This window comes from Callithrix jacchus, chromosome X (assembly GCF_049354715.1).
Source record: "Callithrix jacchus isolate 240 chromosome X, calJac240_pri, whole genome shotgun sequence".
NCBI lineage: Eukaryota > Metazoa > Chordata > Mammalia > Primates > Cebidae > Callithrix > Callithrix jacchus.
In genome coordinates, this window is record NC_133524.1 from 41,003,005 (window position 1) to 41,028,805 (window position 25,801).

The following is a 25,801-nucleotide window of genomic DNA, read 5'->3' on the forward strand; positions in this document are numbered from 1 at the left end:
CTACCGAGCGAGGCTTTTGTGGCCGAGCCTAGAGAAAGAAGGTCCCCGCCCCACCCCCACGCCACCCGGGCCCCGGAGCCAACGTTCTGAACCTGCAGGAGTGCGGGGTGCTGCGGGGAGGGAGGGAGTCAGCGCCTGCCCCCTCCTCACTGAATGTCTGCTTTGTTCCGGAAAACAAGGGAAGCATTAGGCTGCTGCCCCCGGGGAAACACAAAACTTCTTTTTGAATCTCGGGAAGGGCGGTTGATTGCGTTAGAGAGCTCCTGAGACAGACTGAGGAAGGGAAAAGCCGAGAGGGCGGAGAGGAGGAGATAGGGACACTTCCGCGGGAGGTCGATGGCCAAAGTTGGGGCTAAAGCCGCTCAGGGTGACCAGGCTGGAGACCCAGGAACTCGACTCGGCGCGAAGGTGCCGCGCAAGTTCCAGCGAGCGGCCGGCCCAGCCAAGTGGCGCCTGCCCAGCCGGCGGCCGTGCCAGCTTCCTGCCCTGCCCAGGACCGCGAAACAGTCGGGGACGCCACCGCAGGCTGGCCCGGAATCGCGGGACGACAGCGGCGAGGGGAGGGGTAGCCAGGCCGCAAGTAAACTCGGACTAGAGCTTTCTGCACACCTCCGCCCTAGAGAGGTGGCCTGAACCCCGGGTCTGTGAGGCGTCGGCTTTGGGCTTCCAACCTGGGGGTTCTAGGGGAAGCAAAGGCCCGGGGGCACCCCCAACCCCATCCGAAGCCCGAGGGTGGGGGACAGCCGGAGATGTCTTTGGTCTTCTTTGATGACCGCTTGTCCAATCTGCTCCCATCCGGGTTCTGCCGAGAGTGCCGGGTCAGCGCTACCCAGGCCGGTCTGAGCAGGAAAGTGGATGAGCAAAAGCAAATCTGTCGCTCCTCCGACCGCCACCCTTCACTTAGCCCTTCCCGCATCCCAGGAAGGGGAGAGCACCCAGGTTCTGCCCCACCCCCGTGGGGCGCTCCCTCAGACTCGGAAGCTGAGACTAAGAGCAAGGGTTTTCCCCCTTTCCCCTGGGCTCGCTGGGTTTCTAACTTCCTCTAAACCTCCCTCATCCCTCCGAAAAGCCCCGAGGAGAGGAGCCGAGAGGAAGCACGCCGCTAGTGAGCAAAATGAAGACCATGTGCAAGGACAGCGGCATCAGTGCAGAGCGGGAGTTAGGGGGTGGCGAAAGTCCCCGCGCGGCCCGACGTTCGGGGCCGCAACAGCCAGCTCCTCTGCTCTGAGTTGGGGACGCGTAACCGCAGCAAGAGGCAGTGGAGAGGGTGGGCTGGCCTCGGGGCGGGAGGCGAGGAGGGGGTGCCAGGGCTGCCGCGCCGTGGGGGGCAGGGGGCGGGGACGCAGCCCGGGCTTCCTGGGCCGCAGCTGCGACCCAGGGCGCAAGAGCAGATCTTGCTCTGCGGCGGCGGCGGCGGCGGCTTGGGCCCGCCGCGCTCGCAGCTGAGAATCAACAAAGGGAGGCGGCAGGCGAGCGGGGGAGGGGCGCCACCGAGCGTTCGCTGGCTGCTGTGGAATAATAAAAAATAATTAATAATGATAATAAGAGAAAAATCCCCTGGCTTTCATGGCTCTGGGTTTCCGTGTGGCTGCAGCGGGAAGCGCGCTGTCCTTGAGGCGGCCTCTCTCGCCTGGCTTGTCCGCCCCTCCCCCTCCCTCACCCTCTCCCCTCCCCAGGAACCGGGAAGAGAAAGGTCTGCAGCTGACAAATATTATCCATTCTCCCCATCGATCGCGGAGTGTACAGATGTGAGCGCTTGATGTGCCCGCGGAGCAGCGGATCCTCCTTGCTCGCTCGCTTTCGCCCAGGCTCCGCTCGCCGTCCCCCTCCTCCCGCTTTGTTCTCCTCCCCTTTCCCTCTCTTTAAATAGATTTCAGGGCGCTGCCTGTTGGAGAGCAGCTGGCGATCTCTCCAGAGAGAGGGAGCGAGCGAAGCCCGAGGTGCCCTGTCACCAGCCTCCCCTCCCCCACCTCGGCTTTTCGCTACGTCCCCCTCCCATCTTTCTCCAGTTTCCAAAACAGAAAACACCGGGAACACCCACATCCACTGCACCGCGAGTCTCTGGGAGCCTTTGGACCCCTCGTGCTGTTTCTTGTGTCTGTGCCTGTGCAAAGGGAGAGGAGTGCAGGGAGGAGACCCAGGGCCGCGGCAGAAGAGCCAAAGGTCGGGATCTTTCCCTAGCAGCAGCAGGGACGCAGCCTGGGTCACGCTAGGAGGGTAGAGTTTATCCATTAGGGAAAGTCGGCGGAGACGGCCCTTTTATTCATTCCTCTTTTGCAGATGGCAGATTAAGCCGGCAGCGCTCGGCCTCAAAGGGGCCGGCTGCTCGGCAAAGGGTTAACCCGTCGGCCGGTAATCGCGGACACGCACGCACACACACACGCGCGCGCGCGCGCGCGTCCTCCCCACTCGCCGGAGCGCTCGCCGTGGCCCGCAGTGCGCCCGGGGCTGGGGGAGTAGCTGCGGGAGGTGGGGGCGTCGGAGGAGGGGCGGGGCGGGCTTAACCAGGCCGCTCGACTGAGCCGGGGCCACCTCGCCGTCTGTCACTTAAATGATTGTCCTCCGCTCAGCTCAGTGCGGTCAGTACGGGCTGTTAACAGGCAGTTGCAATCAGTTTTCGAAAGGTCAGCCAAGGTCCTCCGGCTCTCGCAGACGGAAGGCATTACGAAACCGCTTTTGTATCTGCAGGCACTTCTAAACGAGGCGAGAAGGGGTGCACCGCAGTGCCGCGGCTGCTGCGACTAGGGGAGAGGGTCAGGGGCTTCGGGGCCGAGGAGTCTGCACCCCCGCGGCCAGGGTCAGGCAGCGTGGATATCACTCGCGAAGTGACCCAGGGCCTCCAGGTTTCGGTGGGGAAGCAGGAAGGGGGTGGGGAGCAGGCGGCAAGGGAAGGAGGAGTGGGAGAGGCGTCCTGGCTCCTCTCCTCACTCGGCCAACAGCCCACACCCGGACCCAGACGGGAGCGGGCGGCCTTGGGCGCGAGGAGACTCCCAGGCCCTCCTGATGCCTGGAAGTAGGGAGGTGGCGGGGGTGGGGGGAAGAGACCCTAGCCGAGCGAGCGAGTCCCAGCGCGGTGTCTGAAGACGCTGCTGCCGCCGCCGCTAGAAGTCGTCCATCAGCAGCCAGTCCAACCTGCCAGTGATAATGTGCGATCAACACCAAATCACCCCCGCCAGGCGCGATCCATCATCGCAGCGCGCCGCGGGCCCGCGTGAGGCTGACTCGCGACTGGGGTGGGGGGGGTGCGGAGCAGGAAGCGGTCGCCCAGCACACCGGACTCTTCGCGCACCTCGCTGCCCCTCCTGGAGGCCTGCACCCGGGCGCTCAGAACACTCCAAGTTCCCCAGCTACAGAGCGAAAACCCAGTGGCTCAGAGTTCCGGGCACAGGTCACTGAGTCCGCGCGTCCTCCGCGCCCTGCTGTCGTGGTTACACCCTGCAAAGCCATCCCAGCCTCGGAGCTGCCCTGCCCATCCCCTCCCCCTCCTCTGAGAAAGCGTGGCTGGCAGGAAATTAATATTTAATATCGTGAAATTGATTAAAGGGTTGGAAGCTGGCGATGGGTTGAGGGGGAGGGTAGGGACTCCTAGCGTAATTAAAGATCTAAGTCGTGGCCGTTCCTTGTTGGCCCTGGCCGCACGTGGCCTTTGTGAAGCCGAGGCGGGGTCGGACTAGGCTGAGCCTGGCGAGCCGGGGTCAGGAGCCCGTGCAACGTAGGTTCTAGCCCGCATGGCGGGGTTTTTTTTAAGGCGAGGGGCGAAGGGCTGGGACAGCACAGCAGCGGCAGGATATGAGGAGGTAGCCTTAGGGCACCTGGGGCTTCACGCAGAGCCTCTATTCCCCTGCCTACCTGCACCGTGGGCCGCTGGAGTCGAAGGGTCGGGTGCTACAGCTGCTAGCTTGCTTGTACTGTATAGAAGCGCCTTTAATGACCGGGTGGCCTTGAGGGCACACCGCCTCTTTCCCCCCAACCCCACTTCAGAAGCCTCACTCTGGGCCCCGCTTCAAGGCGTCTTCCTAACCCCTGACAGGGGTGTTCTGGGTCCCCCACACAGCCCCTTTGGGAGGCGAGTTCCCCTTTCTCCCCTGCGACTTGGGAATCCTAAGGCTGAGGCTGCCCGGGGTCCCCCGACGGTTCTCTCCTGTTGAGGCCCCACTTGGGTCCGCTCACGCCTGGGGCAGCTTAACTCCTTCAGCTGCGCTGCAGTTGGGGCCTGCTGCTCGAAGCTGCTGTCTCCAGGGAGTCGTCACCGAACCAGCTCGGCCAGCCGCCTGGCGTGCCGTTTAAGGTTACCGCGTGTCCCGGGAGGGGCGTCGGGACTGGACCGGCAGGAGGTGGGTGCAGCTGAGGCTCCCTGGCCACCGAGCTAGCGCTAGGAGAGGAATTGGTGTGCAAAAGGTCAGCGCAGTAACCCGTTGGTCCTGGCTACGGTTTAGAAATCGAATGGTGGGCTTGGTGGTGGGGTGACCCCAGCTCACGGAGGCCTGGCTCCAAAGGGCTGCTTTGAAGTTTTTCTTTTATCTGATTTATTTTTTAGTGAAGCACTCTGAAAAGTACCAAGTGTGCAGAGGGGAGAAAACACAAACAAAACACATCAAGCTGCGTCCTTGGCCCTAATCAGGGGACCAGGAAGGCCCTCCAGACTCCAGGCCCGCTGTGGGGAAGGTCAGGACCACAGAGGATTAGGCCCAGCCTTGGGTTTATTGCTATACTTGAACAAAGTGCCGGGGGCTGCCTAAACCGGAGCAAGAGAGAGGTAATTAAAAGAGGGACTGCAGAAGGAAGTAAAGGCTGGTGTGGCTGCTGCCCAGGGTAGGTGGAGGAAGTATTTTCCATAAGAATAACAAGCCGGTGCAAATGTTATGCAGAACGACTTTATTTCACTAAAACAAAACCAAAAAGTTCACATTCAGCCTCTCAAGCTGAGCTGATAAGCAACATGTAAACTTTGGATGGAACCTTGAACCGGTGGGAGGTGTCAACCCAGTTTACAAAGGGTAATGGGGAAGCGTTTCTGGGGACTTCTCGATTTCTGCCATTGTGATTCTACCTGCATCAGCTGCTCCCTTTGGGGGCCCTTCTGACCTCCCAACCTAAACCCCGCGGGAGATCACTCAGAATGCACCGCATTCATCAATGCCATTTCTGGTAAATTGGACCTCAGGTTTTGGAGTGTCCTAGGAGGAAGGCAGCCTACGCAGCACGCATACCGATGTCACAGCAAATGTGAGGCACCGCACACATTCTGTAGCCTTTACTGCATTTACTAGAGAATACCGTAGATTTCATAACCAGAAGTAGCAGATTTTCCAAGACATTCCTGATTTCGAGAGCTGTGAGCCCTGTGTCTTTACCGGGCATGCAGCCCGACCTGCGGTTACTGATATCATCAAATTGCGTAGCAGAGGTGTCCCAGGGCTGGAGGAAATGTGTTGGGTGTGGGGCTGGCACCCAGTGGTCCCCTGTCCACCATGTCTGGCCAGGCAGCCATCCTCCTGGCCGTCCCGATCCCAGCCAAGGCCCGTCCAAGTAGGGTTCCAAGCAAGGGGCCTGTCTGGGCGAAGTGGCAGGACCGGGCCCTCGGGGTCCCCGTGGGTCAAGAGGGAGCAGCTTCCCGCCTGGGAACACAGCGCCCGCCGGGGCTGACTGGGGACTGCCGCCGCCTCTCCCTCGGACGAGGGCGGCTTCACGCCGGCCGCCATCTTGGCCGAGCTGCGCGGGCGGCGCTGCCCCCGGCGGTGGGACCGCAGAGCCGCAGGCCGGGCCGGGGCGGCCGCACGGGCGTTCCCGGGCTGCCGAGGGGCGCTCCCTCCCGAGGCCCCCCTCGCCACTGCGGGCCACGCTGACCCCAGGCCAGGGACAGTGGGGTAGCCTTCCCTGGTGAAAGCGTGGCCTGTGGTGTCGCCTCTCCCCGAAACGCCGAAGTGGATCTTAATCCTGAGAAACGACCTCTGGTTACCGGACTCCTGCGATGATCAACGTGTGATCACCTCTCCCCGCTTACCCCAGAACTCTGTCCGCAGCGGCAACCTGCGGAGGCAGCTGGGGGTGCGGGGCGAGGCCCGCGCACAGTCCCCGCCGTTCACAGGGCGCTCTTGGGGCCAGAGAGGATTTGAAAGTTACCACGGTTTTGAGCTCCTGATTGGAGAAGACTGGAACTTTATTTGTCCACTTTTTGAATTTAACATGCACTTATGGAGAGCTTGCTAAGGGCGAGGCGCTGTGTTAGGACCTAGGGGAATCCAAAAGTACAAAAGTGAATTTTTAAAAGACACCTCTGGCCCCCTCAAGTAATTTACAATCTAGTTGGAAAGGCAGACTTGTAAATGACTGAACACAAATAAAAGGCACCGTGAGATGAACGTAAATAAAGGGCATGAATCTTGCAGTAAATAACCTGGGTAAGGGCTAATTATTTTAGAAATAACTTTTATTTCTAAAAATGTAGAATCAGTTCCGAGGGGACAGGGGAGAGTAAAGATTTACTATTACAAAATATTTCCAGGGTTCCTGGGGCTAACACTCATTACTTCTGAAAGGTGTTGTTTAGGAAAAATGATGAAAGTTTATTTCAACTAAGCGAAATATCAAATATCAGAAACTCTGGATTCATTTCTCAGCTCTTGACATTAGCTGGGTGGGAGAGACGAAATTTTCCACTAAAATACAATACCCCATTTGAAATCAGTAAAAACTCCCACTACATTTCATAAAAGTTTTAGAAAATAAAACTAAACAGAAGATTGGAAACTTTTTGAAAAAGGTTTCAGATTTAAAGAAAATGGGGATTTAAAAAATGAACACAAAACAAGAAAGATCAGCCTATTTGCAGATGGTTTTCAAGATTTGGATGTGCACAAAATTGTCCAGAGATTATTTGTACAGAGGTTGGACAGTATGGGAAAATTAGTCATAGCTCAAAGAAAATTAGGCAAATATAAAAGTGAGGCAATTATTAACTCCAGGAAAAAAAAAAATCCTAAAAGAAAGGAAATGCAATCACTGAAGCTCATTTCACTCAACAATGAATTTTTTTTTTTTTTTGAGACGGAGTTTCACTGTTATTACCCAGACTGGAGTGCAATGGCACGATCTCGGCTTACCTCAACCTCCACCTCCTGGGTTCAAGCAACTCTACCTCAGCCTCCCAAGTAGCTGGGTTTACAGGCATGCGCCACCACGCCCAGCTAATTTTGTATTTTTAGTAGAGATGGGGTTTCACCTTGTTGACCAGGAGGGTCTCAATCTCTTGACCTCGTGATCTACCCACCTGGGCCTCCCAAAGTGCTGGGATTATTATAGGCGTAAGCCACTGCGCCCAGCCAAAAACGAATTATATATATGTGGTTACAAAGTAAACACTGGATATGAATTTAGTAAGACATTGTGCTCTAGTGCTATGGCAAGAATGGAGAAGGGAAAGTATAGTATAGAGATCTGAAATCCCCCTCTACCATCAGACGGTTGGCATGGGTTACCTTTGTGTGTGTGTGTGTGTGTGTGTGTGTGTGTGTGTGTGTGTGTGACGGAGTCTCACTTTGTCACCAAGGCTGGCCTGGAGTGCAGTGGCACAATCTCAGCTCCTGGGTTCAGGGGATTCTCATGCCTCACCCTCCCAAGTAACTTTATAGGTGTGAGCCACTACACCTGGCTAATTTTTGTATTTTTAGTAGAGATGGGGTTTTACCATGCTGGCCGGGCTGGTCTCAAACTCTTGACCTCAAGTGATCAATTCACCTTGGCTTCCCAAAGAGCTGGGATTACAGGCGTGAGCCACCTCACCCAGCCTACTTTTTTCTTGCTTTCTTTCTTGAGACAGTATCTGGGTTGGCTACCCAGGCTGGAGTGCAGTGGTGCGATCATAGCTGACTGCAGCCTCCAATTCCTGAGCTCAAATGATCCTCTTGACTCAGCCTCCCACAGTGCTGGGACTACAAGCATGCACCACCACACCCAGCATTTTTTTATGTTTTATTGAGACAGGGTCTCACTATGTCCAGGGTGGTCTCAAACTCCTATCCTCAAGCAGTCCTCCTGCCTCCACCTCAGTCTCTCAAAATGCTAGCATTACAAACATGAGCCACCTCACCCAGATGGCATGAATTAAGAGAAGGCCACATCTATATATTATTTAGAAATAAGAAACAGGTAAAGAGGGAGATGCCCACAGAGGACTGCTTTTTTGTACCAGGCCTTTACGTATTATTTGGCTTCATAAATTTTGGGCAAGTATGACTGAGTAAAGAAATACAAGCCAGGCACAGTGGCTCATGCCTGTAATCCCAGCACTTTGGGAGGCCGAGGTGTAAGGATCGCTTGAGCTCAGGAGTTTGAGACCAGCCTCAGCAACATGGTGGAACCCTGTCTCTACTAAAAAAAACAAAAACGAGCCAAGTGTAGTGGCGTACATCTGTGGTCCCAGCTACTCAGGGGGCTGATGTAGGAGGACTGCTTCAGCCTGAGAGGCAGATGTCGCAGTGACCTGAGATCACATCAGTGTACTCCAGCCTGGGTGACACAGCGAGATAACTGTCTCAAAAAAAAAAACAAAAATCAATAAAAAGAAATCTCCCAAAGACCTCCTCAACCAGCCCATTACTGACACTAGAAATGTTCCTTTTTGGAGTTGTTTAATTTTGATTGGAATTGCTTTCTTCAGATAATCCTCTACCTTTTTTTCTTTTTTTTAAGATGGAGTCTCGCTCTGTCACTCAGGCTGGAGTGCAGTGGCATGATCTCGGCTCACTGCAACCTCTGCCTCCCAGGCTCAAGCAATTCTCCTGCCTTGGCCTCCCAAGTAGCTGGGACTACAGATGCACACCACCATGCCCAGCTATTTTTTTTTCTACTGTATTTTAGTAGAGACAGGGTTTCACTGTGTTGCCCAGTCTGGTTGTGAACTCCTAAGCTCAGGCAATCTGCCCACATAGGCCTCCCAAAGTGCTGGGGTTGTAGGCGTGAGCCACCACACCTGGCTTTTTTTTTTTTTTTTTTTTTTTGGAGACAGGGTCTCACTCTGTTGCCCAGGCTGGAGTGCAGTGGTGTGATCTGGGTTCACTGCAGCCTTCACCTCCCGGGCTCCAGAGATTCTCCCCACTTTAGCCTCCAGAGTAGCTGGGACTACAGGTTCGTACCACCACGCCTGGCTAATTTTTGTATTTTTTTGGTAGAGAAGGGGTTTTGCTATGTTGACCCGGCTGGTCTAGAAGTCGTGGGCTCAAGCAATCTGCTCACCTAGGCCTCCCAAAATGCTGGGATTACAGGTGTGAGCCACCAAGCTTACACCAAGCCGATTCTCCGCTTCTTAATGCAAATTTTCCTCATTCATTACACATTATTTTGAATTTTAGTTCACAGGTAGCTTATAAGGATGGCAAACTCTATTGTACCAATGTTAGGGTCTTACATTCAAACACCTACACCAAGTACATAAAGGTCTGCAGTGAACAATATACCTTAAAATCTTCATATTCATAAGCCAAAGAAACTCCCTCTCCTTGGCCGGGCGTGCTGGCTCAAGCACTTTGGAGGCCAAGGCGGGTGGATCACCTGAGGTCAGGAGTTCAAGACCAGCCTGACCAACATGGTGAAACCCCATGTTTGTTTAAAAAAAAAAAAAAAAAGAAAGAAACTCCCTCTCCTCAAAAATCAAATCCCACCTTGGTGGCTAAACAAGACACATATGTAGGGTGACACTCCTGTCCTTCTCCCACCTACACTCCAAATAAAGCCTAGGAGGGACCTGGTAACTTATGAACCAGTGCCTGCAGATGAGAGGTAACAAAACAAAGAGGGTGTATATACACCTTATATAGGCCTTTGTGCAGTACACAAACTGTACAATGTGATCCAGTGACCCTGCCTGAGAAGCCAGCTTATTTCAAGGGCCAGCCCCTGAACGTCACTTAGTTCTGACCCACCTGCTGAATGTGGGTTTCTTTGTTTGGGTCCCAGAATAGGAGTTGGCCCTGCAGACCTAGAATCACCTCAAGGGAGGCTAGGGTGAACCAGATACATCCCAGGAAGTCGCAGTGAGGTCAGGAAAGGGGCAGGTGTGGTGGAGTTCACCCGGGTGTACTCCACTAATTCTGGGGCTTCAATTTGCATTGAGATCTAAAATCTGAACCTCATGCCCACGAAGCCTTGCTGAAAATGAAATCTTCAGGAGGGAAGAGGAAAGCAGGTCAGAGGGTACACATGCCTTTTGGATTTTCAGAAATGGGAAAATGATTAGATTTTGGATTTAGGGAAGATGGGTCATGTTAAGGGAGCCACAGAAAATAATAACTGCCAATTCCCAAGCAAAACAAAATCATGTTTTCCACCACGTTTCTATCTGTCTCCTAGTCGAACCACAATAAAATAGCAGATCAAATAGCAGATCAAAGGCAGAGGCAAATACAATTATGTTGCCTGTGAAAGCCCTAGCATGAAATTAGAAGTCAAACTCTCCATTCAGGGGTTAGAGACAAGGATAATGGGAACCTGGGGCCCTAGAGATGTACCCAGGCCCTTTCAGTCACAACACTATCCACGCTGGATATTTAAAACCACACCTCGGGGAGGGCACAAATAGTAAGTAGTAAAGTAATTTCTTCTTTTTTCCATACACACTTTGGGAAATGCAGTGACTACATTCCTAGCTTTGTACCATATAAAGATAGCGCTACACTGGTGTTAGAGGGGGAGGTGACTTGTAAAGCAATAGTGAAAATCATGTTGTTGGGAGCGATGAAGGGTTACCAGATCTTCCCCAAGACAATGGGCTAAGAATGGTGGCAGATAGAATGTTAATCTTTTACCTGTTTCCCTTTCCATGCAGAAGAGCCAAAAACCCATCTGATCCCACCAGTGGATTCTCCCTCAATCCTTCCCACGCTGGACAAGCTCATAGAAACAGCTGTCTCGATATAGTTTCCATTTTCCTAAAATCCATATTTGTTTTATAGGCTCTATGTCTTTTACCCGGCCTAATTTTAGCTCTCCAAGTTCCCCTGCCCCCCATATAATTTATGAGGCCTCTTGAGGGTAGAAACCCCTATTACAATGTAGACTTAAGGGAGACCTGTGGGGATTGCTCCCTGTGAGGCCCCTAGGAAATGGGCGTCGCCATACAGTGAGCTGGAGCCCGGACACAGATCCCTGGTTGGGGGAGTCGAGCTGAGGGAAAGCAGGAACTGAGAGAGGAACTAAATGTTATCCAAAATAATTAACAGACATTACTTTATGGATATGAGGACTTGGGAGGCATTGTATCTACTTTCGGCTCCTTATGGTTTATTGTATCATTGTGTTCATTTTGGACCCGTGTTACCTTCATTGCAATATATTAACTTAAGGATTTACACTTGGTAACTTACTTACCGTAACTTACTGGGCGTGGGCGTAACTTGCTTACTGTAACTTAAGTACATTGATCCGGCGTAAACAACTTTAACTTCAGAAAAGTATATAATGAAACATATTGCAAAAATAAAATTGCTGCATGGGCATAGCGCATGTAGCCCTCCGGACCTCGCTCTTTTCTATCTCCTTTTTTTCCGGCGCACGCTCTCTTCCAGGTTTGGGACCCTCTCGCTGAGATTCCCGGGTTCGCGTTCAGTTCACAACATAGACTAGTCTGTTTAGAGCCACTGCTAATTAAGCTTAGCTCTCAAAGGTGCCTGGTATGGTTTCCCCGACCACCTACCCACCCCCACTCCCACCCCCAGGAGTGGCCACAAGTTCTTTGACACTCCTCCCAAGTGAGAATTAGGATCTTTGTCCCTTCTCCTTGAATCTAGGTGGGTTTGTGACCACAATCACAACCAATGAATACAGTACAAGTGAGGCTGCAAGACTTCAAGGGTGGATGAGAAAAGGTGATGCAGCTTCCGCCTTATTTCCTGCAATGCCGGTTTCTGGAGCCCTGAGCAGCCGCTTTGTAACATAAAGTCCTACTACTCTTAAGGCACCATGCTGTGGACATGGACAAGCCTATGCCACATGGACAGCCCTGTGGTACTGCTATGGGACATGACTGAGGTCCCAGCCAACAGCCAGACATACAAGTGAAGACGCCTCTGGAGGCTCCCTGTCTCCAGCTGTTGAGTCTTTTCACCAAATTCTGGACCCACAGATTCCAGGAGCAGAATTCAATTGCTTCTGAGCTCCCTTGCAGCTGACACGCTCTAGGGGAGGAGATCAATTTCATAACATATTGCTAAATCCATGGAAGAAGATAACTTTGTTAAAACAATAGTGTGGCGGGCAGGAAATTTTTTTTTTTTTAAGGAAATTTCTGGGCCGGGTGTGGTGGCTCACCCCTATAATCCCAGAACTTTGGAGGCTGAGGTGGGCGGATCACCTGAGGTCAGGAGCTCGAGACCAGCCTGACCAACGTGGAGAAACCCCATCTCTACAAATAAATAAATAAATAAATGGAAATTTCTGGGCCGGGCGCGGTGGCTCAAACCTGTAATCCCCACACTTTGGGAGGCCAAGGTGGGCGGATCATGCAGTCAGGAGATCGAGACCATCCTGGCCAACATGGTGAAACCCCTTCTCTACCAAAAAAATACAAAAATTAGCCGGGCGTGGTGGCGTAATCCTGTAGTCCCAGCTACTGGAGAGGCTGAGGCAGGAGAATCACTTAAACCCAGGAGGTGGAGGTTGCAGTGAGCCGAGACTGCACCACTGCACTCCAGCCTGGCGACAGAGCAAGACTTCATTTTACAAAAAAAAAAAAAAGGAAATTTCTGATCATAACTCAAATCCCCCACCTTTGATAACACAATGTCTTGTTTTTTCTGAAATCCCTGTAGGACAGTGACCTGTGTCCTCCTCAAATCTGATCTTACATTTCCCCTGAAGGATCTGGATAAAGGATCCTATCTGTGGTCCCCTCCTGACCTACACTGGCTGCACAAGGGAGCCATTTCCCTAGGCAGAAAGGAAGAGGGGCCAAGTATTTCCACTAGGCTGGTTTTGCTCTCCCTTCTCTTCTTGTTTTTCTTGCCTCTCCTGAAAGGTGCTCATCTCAGGGATAGGGAGAGATGAATTATGCAAGAAGTGGTAGCTTACTTCAGTTTCTTCCCAATTCCCCTACAAATCCCACACCTTTTCATTCTGACCCCGACTAGCAGATTTGTATTACACAGCAAATGCAGGAGTTTCCATTCACACAGCTAGGAGTGTGCAGCAGTGCAGCTGGCCTCTGTCCCCCACCCTTTCCTCCTTCTCTGAGCCAGGCGCTCACAGGCCCCAGATACCCAGGTGGCCCAGGGACCCTGACCCTCAGGCTGCCCTCCTGGAGAAGTGCCGAGCTCAGGGAGACCAGAGGAGGGGCTGCAAGACATCTGGTATGTGGAGGATCGAGGAGGGGAATGGGGAGAGCCCAGGTCTTACTCCCACTCTCAAAGAAGCAGAGCAACCAGGGAACAGGCAAAAATGATCAATAAAGCAGGTTGCAGTGGGGAGAAAACCACGCCAGACTGTGTCGGGTAGGGTAGGGGGTGAGAGGTGGGGAGCTACTGAGCAGATCAGAATAGGAGGAAGAGCAAAGAGATGCAGGCAACCCCCTTTCCCCTGCCGGCCCTGCCAAATGCCAGGGGATGAACCCGCCAAAGATAAAATACAGCTATGATTACTGGAGCAGAGGTCAAGGGTGAAGGGGCAGTTCTCCTCCTGACCACAGAAAGCCAGAACAACTGGGATTATGTACCAGCCACTCATCTGCAGCAGCCTGGCCCGCAGTGTACTAATAGGGCCCAGCCACAACTCAACCCTGTGCAGGAGAGTCCAAGGGTCTAGGACCTGCCTCTTCCCCAGAGCCTGAGACCAAGGCTGGCTTGGCTTCCCAGGTTCACAGCTTTGGGGCTACTTGCCTTGTTAGACAGTGGGGTCTTGTGGCTCCAATTCATACAGTTTAGAAGCAATTCTTTCTTCTGACCCAAATCCTAGGTCAGTGAGACCTGTGCCAAGCTGGGGTGTAACACAAACCTTCCTACTTACAATTCAAACAATATCAACCCAAATCCTCTCTTCACTTCTTCAAGAGCAAGGGCACGAGCTATATCTGTCTATCTACTATCTATCTAGTTTTGCTTTGTTTTATTTGAAAGAGAGAGTCTTACTCTGTCACTAAGTGGCACAATCTCAGCTCACTATAGCCTCAGCCTCCTGGGCTCAAGTCATCCTCCCACCTCTGCCTTCTGCGTAGCTGGGATTACAGGCTTGAGCCACCACACCCAGCTAGGGCACGATATTTACTGAAAACTTCTGGTGCTTCACATGCAACTACTTCATCGAATCGTTCTCCAATCTTTTGATGTAGGCATTCTCATATCCATAGCAGATAAGGAAACTGAGGCTCAGATAGGCTACACAACCAGTGGAGGCAGAGCTCCCATCTCAAGCCTAGATGTATCTTGCTCCAGAGTTTTCCTGTAGCTTATGATCTCCCATTTTGATTACTTATTTTGTGCCAGGTCCTGGGCTAGGCCTGCAAAGGTAAATAAGATAGTCCCTCCCCTGGAGGAGTTCACAGTTTGCAACACAGTGGGATAGCAGCTCTGAGCTCCGAACTCAGGTTGGTGGAAGTACCATGGGAGCCCTTCTGAATATCTCCAACATCACTGCCCCTTCACTCCACCTCTATTTCCCAGCCCCTCTGGTTTCTTCTCACAAGGCTGCTCCTTCTTGTCCTTCCTTAAGACAGCCACTAGCTGCTGGCTTCCTTCCCATGCCTTTCTTCCTCCTGTTAACAGGGTCTGCACCCACACACCTGGCAGGAATCTTGGCACCCTACCTGCTTGGAGAGGCTGCCGTGGTTGAGTACACTTCATTGGCCTCTGGGGCCCCAGGGGAGGGGCTAGATCCTGACTGCAGCCCCAGGCTGGCTCAGCTGGGAAATGGGCACAGGGGCCCCGACGCTGAGCAGGCTGGTAGGCCCTCGAAAGGCTTTTATTGAAGCCTGTTAAAGGGCTTTGGGCTTCCTCTGATGAAAGGCTCTTAAGTGCATCTGGTTATGATTACAGGGGAGGAGAAAGCCAGGCGGTCTCTCGGGGGTTGGACCAGTCATCTGGCTCTACCTTCCTCAGGGCAGAGCTGGCTGCTGGTGAGGCCAGGAGGCCAGGTGTGGGGGCAGGCAGGAAGCAGGGCCAGTACAAAACTCTCAACTCTCCAAGGCTCCTGACCTCAGCCTCTGGCTTTGTCAGGCCCAACTCCCAGACACAGCCTCGTGGCTCAGAAATGCCAGGCTCCTTTGAGAAAATCAAGTTCGGAGTAGCTGCTGCCCACCGGTGACCCACAGCTCTTCACTGATCTCCAACTCCCTCTATCTCCAAAATATCCTTCCAAGAACCCCTGACCCTCCATCTACCCTCTCAACTGCTCTTCTCCCTCTGAGGAAGTTAAAATAGGCTTTTGCCACAAGGGTTTCTGAAAGTGATTAAAAACTAAGGCGATCCAAACTTTAAAAAGTTAAAAAACCTCAACGTTTGCATTCTCCCTTTTCAACTAGCCAGGTATTGTTTCCGATGAAACAGACATCTTTAAGGATGTTTCACGTCCCTGTAACTGACAACCATGCTGAATTAAGGGAAGAGATTAATAGGAAATTAACGTGGCTGCCCTGGAACGTCATCGGGCAATCCTAAGCCTTTCCGTGCCCCACACCTGTCCCTGCCCGGAACTCCACGTGGGCTCAAAACACTTTGGGGAGGGGAGGAACGGATGGGTTAAACACAGTCCGCGGTTCCAGAAACGAAAATACATTTTCGTATTCCCGCTCTGATTTAATCCTGCTGCGTGTTATTATTGTCAAGTCTCTTCGCACCACTGTTTCTAAAAAGAAAACCCGTGGGTCTGCGCGGCCCTCCGCCGCCTGCTCGGCTTTTATTGTGCACGCAGCCTGGTCTGCGTGGATCCAGCACGTCGTGACCGCCTCGCAGGCGCGCACGGACACCCTCGGATTGGCATTTTGATAAGAGCTGGCGCATTGTCTCACCGACGACACACACCCACCCACACAGATAATAAAGGGCCACGGACCCCTGGCCAACCCGCCTCGCAACCCATAATTAGAGATGACCTTTGCGAAAAGCAATTAAAATATGGTAATGATCTATGGGCTCGGCTGTTTCCAAAAAGGAAAATACACAGGTGTTGGCTTCAGGAGGCTCCACCTGGCCGGGCCAAGCGGGCTCCTACAGCTCATGAATGAACTCTTTCTCCTGAGAAGCTACGATTCCCCGCTACCTACGGGAGCGCTGGCTCCTCTCCTCCCTTTCCCTTCCCCCACCAGAGCTCTGGCAGCCAGGAGCTTGCAGGCGGCGGCGGGGCTTTGTCATCGAAACGCACACACAGACACGCACACGCGCGCACCCGGCCACCGCGGGACCGCGGCGGCCGCGTCCTTCCTGGCCGCGCTTCCTTCCCTGCCCCCTCTTTTAAAGAGCTCCACCAAAACCTTTCTTCCATCCTTTATGTGTGCGGTCCTTTGCATAGAGGAACTCAGGAAGCATTTTAGTGGGGGCCTTCCGCGGAGCGCCGGACAGCTGCTGCGTGGGAGGACTCAGGACCCTACACGCTCGGAGAGGACGGGTGGGCAGCCGGGCTTTGTCCCTTGTCTCTGCCGGGATGGCGGAAAAGTCTCGGCCGAGCTGGGGCCCATTGCGAATTGGCGGCGGCAAACACCCCCTCCCAGCCCAAGTGGAGCCTGAAACTCCAGACTTGGTCCGGGTGGGGCACAAAGCCACGTGGAGGGTCTTCCAGTCCACAAGTGGCTCTCCCCACACAGACAAATGTGCGTCATTATGGTGGCTCCTGTTGCTCGAGGCCTCGGGGGTGCTCCGGCAGTGCGCGCACACCTCGCCTCTGCACTGCACGGAAGTCGAGAGGGGGGCCCAGGGGATGGGGATCCCCGGGGGGCTGCCTGGAGGAGACGCCGCATCGGGCCTTCCCGCACCCCCGGCTACCTTCCGGGACCGCGAGCACAGAGCCAGGGCCGCCTCTCGCCTTTCATTACGGGGCCTACGAAAGCAGCAGCCCAGGCAAATATGTAGCTATTAAAATTAATCGCCCCGCGTTGTCAGCTGAACATAATGCAAATTATTTATGGGCTGTCTGCGCAATATTTATCATCGTGCAGGCTCCAGGCGCTTCGTGCCTCCTGGCCTCCCCCGCCCGCCCTGGCCCGCGCAGGGCAAAGCTGAGCGAAGGCTGCGGCGGCCCGGGGGCTCTGGGAACCCGAATCGGGGTTCCGAGGGCTAAGCCGTACGTCAGGCCGTCTTCCCGGACGAGAGCCTGACGTTAGTTTCTGCCATTCAGTGCACATTTATCGAAGGCCTACTACGTGCAAAATTAGAAGGTCCGCGAAATCAGGGAGTGAAAACCGATTTGGAGAAATCTGAACCAAACAGATGAGCTCGGGCTCGAGGGGCGATGCAAGCGGAGGCTTCTAGGCTGCCCAAGATAATTTTCTCTGGTTCAAGTAGGTCCTCCAACCTGGGAAACCCATGTTTGCTAAAGCTGGATTCGCTCTAAGAAAAACTGGGAGCATCTGATGTGCTCAATAGATTCGAGTACAACGCTGTCGACTGGAACAGGAATTCGGTGTCCTCCGAGCCTCAAAACTTGTTTGCTGATAGCAGATAACAGATTAACTGCTAATTGTCGAAATCGGCCAACCATTTAGTTTATCACTGCTGGGGGCCCCTTGGTATTCGCTGCACTTTTTATATGTAAAAACTGCCTTGGTACCTCCTAAACGGCTTTTGTGCGGCTTTTGTTTCTCTTTCAAATACAGTGTTTTAAAAAAACAGCAGCAACACACCACCCCACCCCCTCTCCAACCAAGCCTTCTGGTTTAAAAAAACAAAAACCAGGAGGAGAAATAATCTATAGGACAACCCCCCCCTACTGGTCGGCGCTGGCGTTGGGGCTTTTTACGCAGATCGAGTCGCCCAGGGCTGCGGAGGTAAACAGGCTTTCTGCACCGCTGCTAAATGAATCACGAGGGGGAAGAACCGACACTGCAGGGCGAGGGAGGCCTCGGGATCTGGGCCGGGAGCCAGGGCGAGAGGGCGCTGCACGAGGGGCAGTGGGGTGGAGGAGAAACCAGGGTTAACCCTGGTCCAAGCCCCAAGGCCAGGGAAGGGAGAGGAAGGCGGGTGGGCGGTCCAGCCGGAGGCCCCTGCTCGCTATCTACGATGCAGGGTGAAGGCGCAGCCTGGGCCTCATCCCCAGCGCGCCTGGGCACCACCTGGGGCCAGTCACGCTGAGTGAGCCCATCTGCGGGCAAGAAGGTCAGGAGGCACCCCCTCCCACACAGTTTCAACAACTCCAGGCCTTCAAGACGCAGTAGCAGGCCTAGGTCTTCTGATGTTCAGTTAAAGCAAAATGGTCGCCTTTCTTCACTGTCCCCATCCCAGATACCGACACCTTGCACCTAGCTGACCAGGCCTGAGTCAAGACCTCCTTCCGGGGTCCTGGGTCTGAGGAAGTGGCTAGCAACGGGCATCTGCTCTCCAGACTAACAGAAGGGGATATAGCCAGGAAGCTACTATGAATTTATATTCTTCTTCCGGTTTTCTTTTCTTTTTTTTTTTTTTTTTAAGATGTAGTTTCGCTCTTTTGCTTAGGCTGGAGTGGAGTGGTGCGATGTCGGCTCATTGCAACCTCTGCCCCCTGGGTTCAAGGAATTCTCTTGCCTCAGCCTCCCAAGTAGCTGGGATTACAGGCGCCGGCCACCACGCCCGGCTAAATTTTTTTGTATTTTTAGTAGAGACGGATTTTTGCCATGTTGGCCAAGCTGGTCTCCAACTCCTGACTTCAGGTGATTCACCTGAATCGGCCTCCCAAAGTGCTAGGATTACAAGCGTGAGCCACCTCTGCTGGCCTTCTTAAAATGTGATTTGACCCAATTTAAAGCCTCCCTTTCTTCCCCATTAACCCCCCGTTTTGGACAGATTTTTCTTAGAACATTCCAAAGATTATCTCATTACTTCAGAAACTTATCTTGAAATGATGTAAAAGGAGGTTCAAAATATTAGGCTGCTTTGGGGTTCCCTTTATCTCGAACATTGTTGCGTGGATTTGAGAAAGGGCTGATTTTGACTTTGTTTTCTAATCGGTAAGTCACTGGTTTTTCTGCATGAGACTGAACATTGACCACAGTGAAGCTGGCGGGTCAGGCTGCATTTACAAAGTGCCTTCACACTTTGGTCCTCAGAAACCCATCCGAAGGGGGCAGAGTAGGTGTTACTGTTTGATTTTACAGATGAAGAGACTGGCCACTCGCCCCCACAATTTCTGGAAGCTCGTCTTCTTCACTGAACTGGAGCCAGAAGCCAGGTGAAACCTGCCTGCTCCTGCGCACACCCTCCTTTCTCCAGGTCAATGTCATTTAGAAAATATTGCATCCTTTTCTGGGATCTGTCTGCTAGGACCCGGGCCACCCTCCTGCTACAGGCAGCCCGGACAGCCCATATTTTAGGCAGCCCCTTTCACAGCCTGCAAACCTCAGGGATTGTCTCTTACAACTGTCTGTTTACTCACTTCGCTCACCCAGTCAATTCCGACTCCAGGCCCGGGAGGACAATTTTAAAGTGTTTCTGCAGACAGACCCTCTGGCTGCGCCGGAAGTGTTTTATGGACCTGTGAGCTGAGTTAATCCCAGGAGGCGCAGCAGGATTAGTCCCGGGTGTGGGTGGGGGATTCATGTGTTTAGGTTTAATCCCCTGGGGGGGGAGAGATGGTGAAGAAAATGGGGGTCAGGTGGCTTCAGCAATGTGTGCCCCCTCCCCATCAAACTCCGAGATTTGCGCTAGAGCGGATAGAAACCCAGGCATGCAGCCCTCGACCCCCGGTCAGGCGTGGAGTAGGGGGGCAGGGAGCGTCCCGCGTAGGCGCACCCTGGAAAACCAGTGCGGACATGGCGAGCGAGACCACAGCGCAGTTGTGTGTGGTTTTTCCCCAGGTTTTTATTCTTCCAGCCCTGTGGAAAGGAGGAGAGCCGCAACCCGGGAGGGAGCCGGAAAGAAACACTTAATCACCGGCGTCTAGCTGCTCGTCACGCGAAGATGGCAGCGACTCCCCTGGGTTTCAAGGTTCCGGGAAAGGCGTGTGTTCTGCCTTGAGGCGCGCGGGCTGCTGCACTCCCTCCCTCGCCTCGGCGGCGGGCTCGGGCTCACAGAGCCTCTCTCAACGCGGCCAAGTGCGACCTGGTCGCCCAGCCCCCAGGCCAGCCTGGGCCCCTCCGGGCGTGGGGGTAGCCAGGGCAGCTGGGCATATGCGTTGCCCAGCCCAGCCCAGCCGCAGATCCATTAGGTTTCTCGAGCTGAAAGTAAAGGCTTGGGGGAATGGGGACACCCACACCGGCCCGCGGCACGCAGGGGCGTCAAGCTGCGGCCAATGCGAGTACGGTAGACTCCCACTAGCAGTGGCCAGAGGCTCAGCCACCGTCGCGGGAGAGGGGATTTACCGTCACCCTCCTCCACGCGCAGGCCCCACCGCCCGGCCCTCTCCTCTGACCCCCGGGCCATGGCGAAATACGGAGCGAACAGGATCTAGCCAGCAGCCGTCACTTCCCGGGGAGATGGGAACCCACAGGCCTGACTGTGCGCCGCAAGGGTGCTAGCGTGCGCGCAGACCTTGGGGGGAAAGAGGGCAGTGCGGTCTCTCCCACCGGGACTCTTCCCTGGTGCAGCACACTAGCGCCACGGGCTTCCGAAGCGCCCGAGCCGGGAGGAGGAAGGAAAATCGGAGGCTAGGGAGGCGGGCTGCGCGCAAGCCTTGTGTGTGTGTGCCTGCGCGCGTGCCCGGGCTGGACGGGTGTTTAGGGGAGAGTGATCGTGAGCAACCCGGAAACCAGCAGTCCCAACCTTGACTGAGGAACTGGGCTCTCCAGTCCTGGGCCGTGGGGTTCCAGGCCTCCAGCTGGCGGCACAAGCGGTGGGGAGCTCGGAGCTTCGGAGCCCCTGCCAGGCATCTAGCCAGCTCCGCGGGTGGAGCGCAAGGGCGCGTCGGGAGCCCGGGGGCTGGTGTGAACCAGCCGCCCCCGCAGGCGGACGTTTAGCTCCAGCACCCGGGAGTACTGACACTGGGCGATAAGGAGTTCCTTGGCAATCGGCTGTCCCCAGTCTCCAGTCACCTCCGGTGGACGTGACCGCCGGATGCTTTGAGGCTAGGTGGGCTGGGGGGCCTTGGCACTGCCTTCCCTGACCCCTTCCTTGCCGCGGAGGGGCCACAGGAACGTGCCTCTGTACGACTCTCCGGAACTTTCTTTTGCAAAATAAAGGCCAAATGTTGGGCCTTCTAAGTCTCTTCCTATTTTCCTTTGGAAGGTTGGGGTTCAGGCAGTCCTCTCCAAACAGCTCACTTTCATTACAAAAGGCTAGAGAAGCAACACAGCCCAATCTACCCCTCTGGTCAATCATAAGGCCCTATCCTAAGCTGTGCAGCTTTGGGCAAGCCGCTTGACAGTTCAGAACCTTGGAGTTCTCATCTGTAAAACAAGGCCAACGCTAGTGTCTACCTCATAGGCTTGTTCTGACGATAACATGCCTCCATACAGTAGGTGCTTAGAACTCTGCCTCCACTGCAATGCTACATGTGTTTGTTACCATGATCAGCTACTCCGTTCCACTGGATGGGGAGGGAGTAAGAACAAGTTCCAGTTTAAATTTCCTGGAGGCTTACATGGAGCCAGAGGTCTTGGCAGGGTGGAAAGGGCACTACTGTATGGTCACTAAAAAAAGGCCAAATGCGCTCAGTCTCCACTACACCTTCCTTTAAAGGTAGGTGTGTGTGTGTGTATAGGAGGGAGAGTCGTGTGTGTGTGTGTGTGTGTGGTGGATAGGAAGGAGAGTCCTCTTCAATGGTGCTCATTTAGACTGGATTAAGGGCAAGTTGGGTCAGGGCTCAGGCACCATCACCCACCCTCTCCCTGCAGCCCTGGGGAAGAGGACTGGTTTCCAGGACCTCCAGCCTTCTCTTCCCCGCCACCTTTTTTGATGGCACAAGGCTACCTCCTTAAATCAGTTCTCGGAGGAGTTGGCCAAAAACCTTGTTCTCTGGGGGTGTACTTTGGTCTAACACTGGTCCAGAGCTGGCGTATGGCAGGCCTTGTCCCTGGGCCGCTGTCGGGCCACTGTCACTGACGCACAGATGCAAGCACTACTTCTGCAGACAGAATCGGTCAGACTTGTAATTTCAAAAGGCTTTCCATTACCTTTGAAATGGGGTCTCTGGCACGAAGGGGAGGAGTTGCGGCAAATAAGAGCCTAAGGAGGCCTCAGCCTCCCCTGCTTGGCCTCTCCAGGGTCACCCATAATTCATTAGGTGAGGCAGCTTTTTCCTTTTCAAAGACAACGCAAATGGCCTTTGCCTTAAGTGGCTACCGGCGTTTGCCTAATCACTGAAATGTGCTGGCAGTGCGCTCTAGCTCTCAGTAGATCCTTATCGAAACTGTGCGTGCCAAGCGCCAGCCCCGAGAAAGACAAAGAACACGAGCCCCTCCAAGTTTGCTCCTGAGGCCTCAGGGTCACCTCTGGGGCTTTCCCTTCACAGCCTCCGGCCCCTAGAAGCCGCTCCCAGCCAGCCTCCGGAACAAACCCGCAGTCCTAAATCAGAATTCCAGTTCTCGAGCGCCACCCGGAGAGTTCTCATTTCCCCTCCTCCGAGGCCGCGTGATGCGCAAGTGAGACGCCGAGGGCGGCGGCAGCACACTTCTGGGCTGCCCCCTCCCTGCACCCAGCAGCGTGTACTCAGGAAAATAAAAAGCCAAGAGAAAAACGTGGGCTCTAAAAGCCAACACGCAGGACCGCCTATTACTAAGTACCGACAACCCCAGGCAGGAGTTTGTAAGGAGTAAGCAACCGCCAAATAGAAACTACAACTAAAATAAATTCTCTCTTCGCGTTCTATTAATTACGGTCCTGGAAGGTGGAACGCAAAGGGCACCCTGTCTTTTTAGGACATACACTGGCTGCGCCGATAGTGCTCAGTCCCGCACCTCCTCAGCACACATTTAGTACCAGGCAAAGAGCAAGTTTCGTATCTACCGACTGACCAGTTCTCAAGAGTATTTCTAACTGACTCAACGTGTATTAAATTGAAACAAAAATGATCTTGCTTGGAATATACATGGACAACTTGTATTTAGATGGGGTAAGTTCCCGCAGCTGTCTGACCACATTTGTCTGGTCCCTCAGAGAATCCACGGTTTCTAGCCCGGGAAGGGGCAGGCGGCCCTCATGGCTCCTCCTCCGGCGGTTTCCTGGCAAAGAGCCCATCCTCCCCAAGCACCGGGAACGGAGGCCGCCCGCATTAATACTCGCGGGTAGCCTGCTCTGACCTATACTGTCATTTTTTCCATCGGTCGGGATCGGGCTGGGGGTATACGGGGGGCGGGGGGCGGGGGCTCTCCTCTGAGGGGCTCTGCACGGATCGTTGGGTTTTCCCCGGCGAACTTAACACGGAGGCAAAAGGGGCAGATGGAAACCAGGCCCCGGCTGGCCCCGCGCGCGTAAGCGCGGCATTCAGCAGCTCGACGCAAAGCCAGGGCTGGATTTTCGCGACCCGGGCCCGGCGGCCTCCCCGCGCCGGCGCGATCCTCTCTCCCTCCGGCAGAGCAAATGTGCTCGTCTAATTCCGCTCTGGAGACAGCAGCTGTGAGGCGAGAGAGGGGGGTAACCCGTAACTTTTCCAACAAAGTGTGCGCGCACCGGAGAGGTGAAGGCCCACCCCGATTCTGTGCACGTATCCACACAGCATCTAATCAGTGTCACTGCCAGGAATACGCTCCGCGGCGGGCTACACCGCCGCCCCCTGCCAACCTGCAGGAGGGAGGGGGTGATGCAAATGGCGTCTCGCGTCGTCCTAGACTCTGCACAGCACCCGCTGCCACGACTCCGAGCCCACGTTGTAGCAAACTGGGACGCAGCGTCTAGGGACGCGAACACGCCGGCGGCCCGAGCGGTCGCGGGGAAGAGGAACTAGCACCACTCCCCGCTCCGAGGCCGTTCCCCGCCCCCACCTCCGGAAGAGCCGCCCTTCCTCAACTGGGGTGAGGGGCGGGAAACTTTGCAAGAAAACTGTTCCGCGCCTTGCCCGCGTGGCACCTGAGAAGAACGTGGGTGGGTTTCCCATCTGAGGCCATACCACGCTACCCTACTCTTCCAGGCCTCAGATCTGAACCTCTTGAACTACGGAAGGGAGTACATTTTGGGCCACTGGAGCGGCGGGGTGGACACTAAAATCAGGCGTCCTCAAGGGTTCTGGCAAATGGCCAAGTTTCTGTCCTTCCCTCCCACGCTGGAGTAGCGCGCGCCACTTTGGGAAAGCGTGAGATCCCTCACCACCGGCCACGAGGCCACCTATGTCTTCTAGGTGGGGCCGATGGTTTCTCTATAGCACCCCCTCCAGCCTCGTGGTCCCCGTCTGGCTCCGACAGTCCAGGGGAGCCCCCGAGTTAGTCCAAGTCTTCCCTTGCCCGCTCTTCCGGGGAAGGGGAGGCTGTTTGTGTGGTGTGCAGCCCCGCTCCGGCTCGCAACCCCGCGAGCCACCTCGCAGCTCTCCCCGGCCTCGGCCTCACCGTTCCCCTCCCGGAGCAGCCCCGCGGGACGCACCCTCCCCTGTGCTTAATGGGGCGCCCCTGGGACTCGGGGGGGAATGGAGGCTCCGGTCGTTCCGGGATTTGCGTGCAAGACGAAAACAAGGCCAGCGACTACAAGAGCGGCGCCTCCATTCTTGGGGTTCAGACGCCCGCACAGCCTCCGTGTCGGTTCCGCTCTCTCCCGGGGAGCCCTCTTCCGTGTCCCTGCCCCCCTCGCCCGTGATTCCTCGTCCCGCCCGTGCCGCACCATGCGGAGCTCCGAGCGCCCTGGCTCCCACACCGGTCCCTCCATAACTCGTGCGCCTCCCTCGCTCCGGGCTCCGGGCGCCGCTCGCTCCCAGCCCCCCGAGTCAGCCGGTTCCACCTTCCGCGGCGAGAACCGCCGCCCCGCGCCACCCCCGCCCGGCCCGGCCCTTGTCCCAGCCTGGCTCCCCTGCCAGCTGCGCCGCCACCGCCGCACGTGACCCGCCCCCGTCGCGGCTTCCGCTGAGCTGCCTGTTCCGGAGCACAAACAATTTCTGCTCTGACGCGGGGTCTCTCGGGGGCCCTGGCGTCCTCTACTCCCTGCTCCCCATCCCCATCCCCCACCTTCCGGGTACGAGAACTCAAAACAACTCGCTGACCTTAGGGCCGACCAGCTCCGTCTTCCACCGACTCCGGCATTCCGTTCAAACCCAGCAGCCGCGGCTTCTTAGATTTCACTCTGCACTGGGCTGGCGGGGAGGGGGCGAGTTCTCCGGGAGGGGGTGTCTCAAATCGAAAGAGCCACTTCACACTCTTTCCCCTCCTCCGAGGTGAGTTTTTAGACTATCTTGAGGCCTTGGGGAAAGGCTAGCAGCCGCGTGCCAAGAACCCCCCCCCACCCCGCCTTCTCCCCGCACATGCAGCCTTGTCTAGTGTGACCCGATTTCCAGGGTCAGCAGCAGAAGGCCTGGCCAGCTTCGAAAATACCACCAAGCGGTGGACTGTGGCACCAGGCAGAGTTGGGGTGGGAGGACTGCACTAAATAATAATGGTAGCTCCCACTCCCATGCTCTGTGCTAAGTTCCTCACAAGCCCTCCAACTTTACAGAGTGAGAAACTGAGGCATAAAGAAAGATCAGTCGTGTAAAATTGGGTAAAGCTCAGTTACCGAGCTAGGTAGGTGACTTAGTGAGGATTTGAACCCAGGTCTCTGAGTTCAGGGTGGCTAAACATATGCTG

At 55.0% G+C, this 25,801-nt stretch overlaps 1 protein-coding gene across 8 annotated transcripts in view; it reads right to left on the reverse strand.

Moving 5' to 3' along the window:
- BCOR (BCL6 corepressor) overlaps nt 1-25,305 on the reverse strand; it is a 126,749-nt gene extending 101,444 nt beyond the window's left edge. For all 8 annotated transcript variants that reach the window (XM_078362766.1, XM_078362779.1, XM_078362772.1 and 5 more), the window contains exon 1: nt 25,222-25,305. The gene's annotated coding sequence lies outside the window, so the exon portion shown is untranslated. The remainder of the gene's footprint in view (nt 1-25,221) is intronic.
- Between the last annotated feature and the right edge of the window lie 496 nt (nt 25,306-25,801).